Below are 9412 nucleotides of genomic sequence, written 5' to 3' on the forward strand. Positions count from 1 at the left end.
TTGATTGTCCGCATAAATAAACGCATAAATAAAATAAAAAAAGTGTTTTCCAAATGAAAAAAAAATTAATCCACAAAATCCCCTAGGCCCTCTTTTGGCTGATAATATTCTTCAACTGGACAGATTATTTCATTGGGAATTTGCATGGTTATGCTTGTAGGCCGAAAAAACAACAGAAATGCGTTTTTCCAACACTAATGGTGTTGGTGATTACGTCTCCTATGCAAACATGGGCAGTATAGGTCCACCCTCTCAAAACCAGCTAAAAGATGCTTTCCAAACTATTTATGCTGGTATATCAACTAAAACAAATTTACCGAAGGACAACATTTCAACTTATTTATTTAGGGGGGTATTCTAGTGTAGAGACACGAATTTCGGACGTTTTTTCGAACTCCGTAAAAATAAAACAAAGAATATTTTTACTATCCATTATATCATTATTCGTTTATCTATCTTTCAACAATAAAACAAAAATAGGACGGAAAAAAAATATTCATAATTAGAATAGTTACATGCTGGTGAAGTGAGGGTGTTCAAAAAAAAGTTGTGCCATGGCGTACACGATTCCAGTCCTTCTGGTTATCTGAAACAAAAAAATCGAACAGATTCTGAATCAGTAAAGATGTCGCTATGGCATGAACCTCGGACAAGTCAAAAACATGGGTTTTAACAAAATGGCGGCCGTTTGAAAACAAAAATGCTGTTTAAAACGTTTTTTTTTTGCGTTTACCGATTTTTTAAAAATAGTAAAATTAAAAAGTTATAATTTTTTATTGGTTCAGAGATGTATGCAGATTATTTTCATATAAATTTGACATAAATCGGTTCAGTAGAACTTGAGATATCGTGTACGCCAGTTAGAAAAAAACTAGTTCCGAGAGAAACGCGTTTGAAGTTCATTGTGATGGCCGTAACAGGTTAGATACCACATCACTAAGATGGCTCTAACTAGGTAAATAATAGGATTTTCGATAAGTCCTTTCTAGAGTATATTCTTGAATGCCTAAATTACAGAAATATGGTAAAAAAAAAATTTCGATTTTTTCAGATTTCTAGACTAGAAAACCCCCTTAAAGAAAAATTTGTTAGAGGACAAATGTGCTGAATTTTGTATCTATTGTTCAATGTTTTGTTTCAAGATAATATAGTTTAACTGTTTCGTGTGAACTCGAGCGTTTCTCTCTCTGTAACGACATTCGAATTCTCTATAGCGACAGTTCTTTATAGTGACAATTCTCTATAACGACGGTCCCTTGCGATGTCGCTATAGAGAGCTTTCACTGTATTAACAATTTTTTTTTAGATTGTTTGAAATATAGAGAAAAGCATCGTTATTTCCAAACGAAAACGAGATTTCTAAACGAAATGTTTAATATCACGAAACATGTCAAATGTAAAAAGCTATTTGACATGTTTCGTGTTATTTGAAAACATTTGGTAGGATCGTACCATTTTATATCGATAGTATTTGAAAAAAAACACCAACTGATGTAAGTTCTCTAATCTGAACTGTAACTGAATAAAATGAATAGAAAGTAAATTCAATCGTTAAATCCTGCAATCCACTAAGTCATCGAACCAAGTCATCGATTTGTTATAGTAAATGGACATTACTTAACTTATAGATCATTTTCGAAACCACATTCATAACTGCTGCATCATCCAAGTTGCAATTCGCTTAAAATCAGGTGAGCACCAATTGGAAAGACTAAAAGATTCCTCCCAGAACTAATATATAATTACGAGCTGCAAAGTGTACGATGCAAACCAAGCATCTTATCGTACATCATACCTTGATCGATTAACAGAGAACCATATTACTTCGCCTCATTAACGCGTGGCATTTTCAAATGACGCCATTGCGTGCATGCATGCGTCACGTCCCAGAAGCCTCCAGCAATTTCATTAGAGCTCTGATGATCGGAGACATCATTAAGCTGGGTGGCATGATTTCATCACACCATTTGGGATCCGCGGGGGGTTGTTTGTTTACCACCGGTCGATTTTCCGACCCTCCGGGCGTACACCGTCACTGTTGCTGCTGCTGCTGCTGCTAACTGGAACGCGGTGTGATTTACGCGTTCCGTTTGAGAAATGAGCTCGGAAAAAGAACGGTTTGGTTCCATTTGCACAATCGGTTCCAAGTAGGTGATGTGAATGGCACTGGTGACCGACCGCGATAACTGTTCCGAAGCCTACTTTGACGTTCTCGCATTGTAATGCTGACTGTTTGCTCGTCAGCGTGATGGGAGAGGACTGTCAAAAATGTCTTTGTGTAGAGTCCCGAAAAATGAACAAAAAGTGTAACAAAATATGGGTTGTGTTCATAATTTTAAAACGCATTTTGTTTGTTCATATAAAGAACTTTTGTCGTAGTTGCATATTTATCAGTCATCGGAAATGATTGAAAATTTGTGATAATCAGGCTTTTATGCCTCATCGGGTATTTGGACGAAATCAAGTGAAGCGGAAAATGATATGTTGAACTTGGTTTGTCTTGCCCATGGCTACCAGATTCACAATGACCGGTAAGTTCAATCATTCAATCCGTTCGGTTTGTTGATTTATTGAACTTCGGTTGTCGTTCAATTCGTTATGCGAACTGAAGTTTATTGCCTAAGCTGGTCTGTACAATTCTAGAACCTCCCGTCATAATGATACAGTATAAATTATATTGATAATTTGTGGTTAGCCGAATTGCAGTGTGTTGACTCAGGTGTCATACATTGATGGTGAAAATAAAACACCGTGTCCAATATTCTCTCTACAAATTCAAACTTCGAAAATTTTACATAAGATATTCAGATTTTATTGGTTATTTTTTTGAATGAAAAGAAATATTTTGTTGATTATTTACTGCATATAGTTACGACGCATCAGGATGCAGACTCATTAATTTAGTGCACCCAAAGTGCAATGTCAACAGTTTACGCCACATCAGGTGACGAACATCGAACCAATGAGCATGAGCCACGCAACATAATTCGAAATTACTTAGTCAACAATTATTAGTAGTTAAAAGACCTTCAATCACATGTAACCAGTTATTATTTTATCTTCAGACAATAAGCAAGTATGTTCAGTTTTAAGTGAGTGAATTCTTTTTTGAAAAGACGATCACGGCCTCATACATGAGATTATAAGTTACGGAATAACACCGCCTTTAAGCTTTTTGGCCAGCTACAAACGTTTTTCAAACCCATCGAAGGCAGCACAGACCATTTCCATTTCATCCCAAATCCATAGGAACACGGCCTTGAACTGAGCCGAAGTAAACACCTTTTGCTCCTTTACCTCTGACAGTATGTATGACCATACAAAGCAATCCAAACCATTCTTATTTGGCCTAAATGTCGGTCAAATTTTCTCAACACAAGAAGGCGCTCTGTGCTATTGAAACACGTATAGATCATTCAAGTACAATCTTTCCATGCTTGGCTTTACGACATTCCGCAAAACATCCATTTTCAAATATAATGTGTTAATTTTAACACCATTCTCAATAGAAATGTGATGGTTTGCCATGTTTGCAAATACCTCCCCAAACCATCACTTCAGAACCATGGAATGTTTTTGTCACTATCGAACTATCTGGGATGTTCCTCAAACTGTAGGCCTACAAACTATCGTTTTGAAGATGTAGAATGAATATCTTAAAACATAACATGTAAGAAATAATGAAAGAAACGAAACGCCTATAACTCTATTTCTATTTCTTGACAAATTTCTACGCTTCACGATAAAAAAAAAATATTTAAGAACAATTATACAGGTAAACTTCGATATAAAGTACATTTCACTTTCAAAATTGTACGTTGTATCGAATTATACGTTATATCGAAGCATAATAAAGTACTCACAAACGTAGTCTATAATACATTATTGTGTTGCTATTTTAGTACAGTTAATGAAAAGCTTCAATCAGAAGACGAACCCAGCCTTTCTCATGATGTTTCCCTTCGTACTGTTAAAAAGCTTGATTCATTTAGAAATTTTTTCCTTTACACTTTGGAAATGTGTACGTTATATCGAGGTAAAATGTATGTTATATCGAGTGACGTTATATCGAGGGTACGTTCTAACGAGGGTACGTTATATCGAAGTTTCCCTGTATATGTTTTTAAACAAATAATTATAATTAAATATTTAATTAATAATTAATATTTGTGCTCCTTAAATTTTACCAAAAGTAGCGACTAGTGTAACAGCGAAATACAATTTGAATATATCAATAACGCTGTGAAAAAACCATAGCTATTCACCGCGCATATTATTCTGTCCAAGGCAAATAAGAAACATAAGAAAACGAGGCCAATCGGGGATAACGCAATAAAGGACTAAAAAGTGAGTGCAAACGCAAAAAAATATACATATATTTCAGCATTAAAACTATGTTTTATCAGAAATCATTAAACCGTCCATCTGTAAGGACGTGTACCACAGTGTTCAGATTATGTAAAAGCCATGACAAATGAACAAGAGCCTACAACTCACTGGAAATTTTCGAGAAGGCCTATACAATAACTATGGAAGTTGTTTTCGTGGATAATCGAGGTTCCACCGTATTGGCTTCAGTCAAGTCTCGCACTAGCTAGCGAGCAGATAATAGTGTTTCCTAATTTCCTTTCAAGCAGGGCCCGAAATTTTCGAAGGTGAAAAATGAAGACCGACTCTACTCTCAGTAGCTTCGCTTCGACTAGAACTGCTTCGGCAGTCGCCCACAACAAAAAGTGACTTGACTTGAAAATGATTTGACTAGCGTTGACTAGCGAGGATGACTGATAAACTAGTTCAGTCAGTGGTTATTTTGACTGACGCTACTAATGAATACAAATCTGCCTCTTCATTCAACTGACTTCAATCCAAACTTCCATTTCCCCCTGACGCCAATTTTATACCCGCGTACGCAATCTTATTTTACGTCCATATAAAGAGGAATGAAAACTTGATTTCTAATGCAAAAAAGTAGTTACCCCATCAATAGACGTTTTATTGTCTATTCATCGTAAACTCAAACCAACGAACGTAGACAGTTATTAAGTATGCTATAAAGGTCCTTGCGTTAATATTAGTAAATAGCGTGCAAAATAGCGCTATTTTTAATTGCACGCTATTTTATATGTGTGAATAATTTTCGTGTACGATACAAAAAACTCTAGCTATTCAACCACGTTGAACTTAAACATCGATGCATGCACAAGTATATGGGAGAGAGAAAGAGAGGAACGAATTCGTTTTGGGGGAAGTCACTTCAAAATGCAATGAGAACAAATTGACTGGGAAGAATGAAATGATATAGTCGAGTCGGTAGAGGGAGATAGCGACTAAACGTCCGACTGACTGTTCAGTCGTTTTGGTGGAGAAACTGCGTGAAGAAGCCAAAAGTCATTACTAACTGAATACGGATATAGTTAGTCAGATAGTCAGTTGACTATGACTATGCATAGCCCTGCTTTCAAGGTTGTCAATTTAGAGATCGTAGGTTTAGGAGAAGCAGTTTTGTAAGTTTGGTCATTACAAAAAACAAAAAGTGGGTTACATCTGTGATATAACCGCAAGGTAGACGTAGGACTATCGTTGGCTCGGTAATCATTTATTTGAAATTTCATCTGAATTAATTCTTAATGAATGAATGAATGAATATTTTGAAAGATGACTGAAAGTTTTTCTTGTTAGTGTGTGTGAATGAGTATAAGTATCGAATTGTCATTAACATAAAATTCAACTCTTTCGAACTTGTTGGTGGCCCCGAAACGAACCCGATGGAATTCGAGTGGCCTTGTAAAAGCAACTGAAGATGTTTGATACATGATTTATTTTTGTTTTATTTTTGTTTGTGAGAATAACACGAGATTTTTCATGACCACTCCATGCGCAGAATAAAAACTGAGGGCGTCACTTCACGGTGAGAACGAAATAAAGTCTATAACTTTGCATAAAATTCCTTTCGTTTTTTCGTGATGTGGCAATTTTTCATGTCTGTTCCATGGAACTTCCATGCGGAAGCAGAACATAAACTGATGCTTTTGGATTGCATCACGGAAACACCAAGTCGAATGCGTAAATGGGTGCGAATATTCTTTCGCTCGGACGCATTCACACGCAAACAATTTTTCATGACTGTTCCATGCGAAAGCAAAACAGAAACTGATGCGAGTAAAAGTACTCACGCCTTGCATGTGTCTGCAAGCCATCAAGCGGAAATGTCAAGACACTAATGCAAGCAAGCAAAAGAAACCACAGCATGCTAGTATTCGTTATGACGGTTTCTCCAGGTGCCTAGATTTTGCGTCCGTGTTCCGGAACACATTGCGATCACCAATCATCATCAATGAGCTAGATTGTTATGATTTCAATAGCTTGATTCCAAAGTAATTTTTAAGCTATTGAAACGATTTTTTGGACCAATAAGTGACAAACTTATAATTCGTTGACATTTTATCTTTCGAATGAAGTGATTACTATACCACTCCATTCAGCCAGTAAAGAGATATTATCGTTCAAAAACTTGCATTTCAGCGTCACTCTCTCGTTTTCGAAACTTTGAACTTACACCCCGGTACAGAAATGAAAGACGTAGTCCTACGTCAACAAGTGGTCCTAAGTTATATTTACAACATCACATGCACTAGGTTGACAGCTGAAATTATGACGAAATTGGATGGTGACATCAGGTTCAGCTGTAGCATTCTTTTCTAGAACTGGGATTATTACAAAGTTGTTTTTCACCTTAATGCTGAGAATCAAAATAAAATGCCTTTGATGTTTGAACAGTTTATTCCATGTTTCAAGAAAAGACAACACTTATTTAGATGAAGTAAATAAATTGAGAAAAAAGGCATTCGATTTTTCAAAGATCGATTTTTTGGTACCGATTTAATCAGTGAATCGATCTCTACGCCGTTCAGTAAATCGATCCGTCAAGATCGACCTTTTTTCTAAAGATTGTCCAATCCTAGTGTAAATGAAGGTGCTTATATAAATGTATAACATGTGAAGCAACATCATCACTTCAATAAGAAGGGGATTGAGGTTTGTAGAGTGGGGGTTGTTTGTTTTGTTATTGCTCGGATACGCCATTTTTGCATTTTCACATGCGAGAGTAGTGGATGAACTGGATGAGAATGAAATTCTACAAAATCATCCCTTCTTTTTCACATAAATTCGCGAAAGCCGAACACAGTAGGCATCGTTCGAATAAGCGTCGTAGCAGTTCGTAGAGAACCGACGGCAGCGATCTGATGATTTTCCTGCTCCGACCGGATAGAGATTTTCACCAGAGCTGTATGTAAACAATACCGACAGCAGTTCCAATATGGCTGGAAAAGCATTTCATAGGATTGTTTAACCTGGTATATATAGGCGCCTTAGTGTAAACCAAGGCGTTATACTATAGGTGGACCGCAATGTCAAAATTGCTGTTCGGCCATTGCTCGTGAAAAAACAAATTTGTTTACAAAGCAAATCATATCTTTTGGTGACAAATGCATTCGTTGGCAAAATAGCTGCTCGCGCTTCACTGTAGGCAGGTAATTTTCTGGATTTTTTTGTATAACAATTTCTCATAATTGCTTCTACTTTTTCAGATATCTACAATCAGCGGTCGAATTAAAAACAGTGCAGAAGGATGTTTTGAGTATATTTTACCTTCTAGCCGCACAATCAATGCTTTTCTTTCCAAGCAAGCAGCGTTTTTCGTATGTGGTTTTATTGAGCATTTAAAAGAGAGTGTTATTTTTTTTGTTTTATCACCAGGGCAAAAGCATGAAATAGAATCCTACGTGGTACGAATTTATCGGCACAATCTGATCAAGGACGGAGGCATCATCAAACGGAAACTACGCGAAAAACTTTTCGAAGAGATCAAACTGCGCCGCAACACTCGTGTGAAAATGGACGAGTTGGGCTGGGTGCTGATGAACCACAATTTGATAACACGTAATGAGCCAATCCAACAGCATGCCAATGGCAATCGACCAAATCATTTTAAATTGAACATGGAGCGGTTGTGAAACCTACTGGAGCAGCAAGAACAGAACAATCACGCTGGTAGGTCGGTTTGATATATTTATTACGCTAAAGAATGATTATATTTGTTGATTTTTCAGAGTTGACTTCCAAAAAGCAAAACAAATTCCTGCGTATGCTGGATGCAATTTTACAAAACGACATAGTTTTGAAGGAAATTAAAGAGATGGTAGCGGCGAATCGACTTCTATCGGAAATTCGTTATGTGACTACGGTGGAACGTATGCTGAAACACAATTTGGACCCCTCTTTGCGCTGCTGCTTTGTATGCCGAGAGTATTTCCGCACTGCCGATGAGTATACTAGTCATTTCGAAAAATTGCACGGTGAGAAATTTCTTATTGTTGCGGCGGTGGATCGATTTCAGACTAGTCAAAAGTTCAACGTTCTACATCACTACAATGCCCTTCATCCGGTGACAATATTCACGATTTGCAACGTATACCACACAGCCCTAATAAAAAAAAAACAAGAAAAGACGGGTCTAATATTTTACAATAAAGTCTACAATCTACCACTTTCCACGAAAATCGGAGAACCACTATATCGGTTAGACATGGAATGGCTGATACATATAAGGCAGAAAAAATGTTTAACTTTGGAATTCAACATCCTATATTTCCTCGTACCATTAAGTTCATGGCGCATTTGATGTCGGTCATCGTAACTGCTTCTATGGAAATGACGTGAGCATATGATTTGATTTTTGATTTTTATCTCCATCTCGGAGAAAAGTGTGGTAAACAATGTCCGGGTTATTTTTCGTTATGAGAACCTTGTTTCCACATCCTTTTACTGCACAATAATACGGCATCTGAAGTAAATAAAATATTCACAATATAATTTTGGCATGATAGAGAACCGATGAACGATTATCTGTGGAGGAGTTGGACAACAGATTTCTTAGACTTATAGCACTTTTATCACACTCACAAGCTAATCAAATCCTCACTGTCCCCCAAAAATATTGAATAATATATAATTTTTTTACCAAAATATATATTTTATTAAGGCACGTAGCTTGACGGGGCCGGGAGTCCAATATTTTAACAATTTTTGTCTTACAACTATGTTAGTAATATGTAACCGATTACTCGCGGTTGGCTCGAGGTTAGTATTACAAAGATCTCATAATTGGGATGTTGCAGTCTCCAGTACTATGTATGTGTGGCCGACACGGGATACTTCCTATTGGAGTATAACTGACCATTGATCAGCGACGCCCCCCTAGTCTGTACCTCATATCAATCGTGGTGCGTCTCTCTTGACTCGAGGAATCCAGGGTAGAATGGTCACTGGACGGTACAATCTTCAGCTCGTGTAGAGTTGCCATGAGCGGTACAACCTTTGGCTCTTGTTGAATGATCAGTGGCCTCCGACC

At 37.0% G+C, this 9412-nt stretch overlaps 1 long non-coding RNA gene across 2 annotated transcripts; it reads left to right on the forward strand.

Annotated features, from left to right (window-relative positions):
- Positions 1-7399: 7399 nt before the first annotated feature.
- LOC129780376 (uncharacterized) lies at positions 7400-8320 on the forward strand. Of its 2 annotated transcripts, XR_008743902.1 has the most exons (4): positions 7400-7532; positions 7590-7700; positions 7759-8052; positions 8112-8320. It is a non-coding gene; the product is annotated as an uncharacterized LOC129780376 (long non-coding RNA). The 2 variants fall into 2 exon arrangements; XR_008743901.1 differs by having other exon boundaries at positions 7400-7700.
- The last annotated feature ends 1092 nt before the right edge of the window (positions 8321-9412 follow it).

This window comes from Toxorhynchites rutilus, chromosome 3 (genome assembly GCF_029784135.1).
Source record: "Toxorhynchites rutilus septentrionalis strain SRP chromosome 3, ASM2978413v1, whole genome shotgun sequence".
Taxonomy (NCBI): domain Eukaryota; kingdom Metazoa; phylum Arthropoda; class Insecta; order Diptera; family Culicidae; genus Toxorhynchites; species Toxorhynchites rutilus.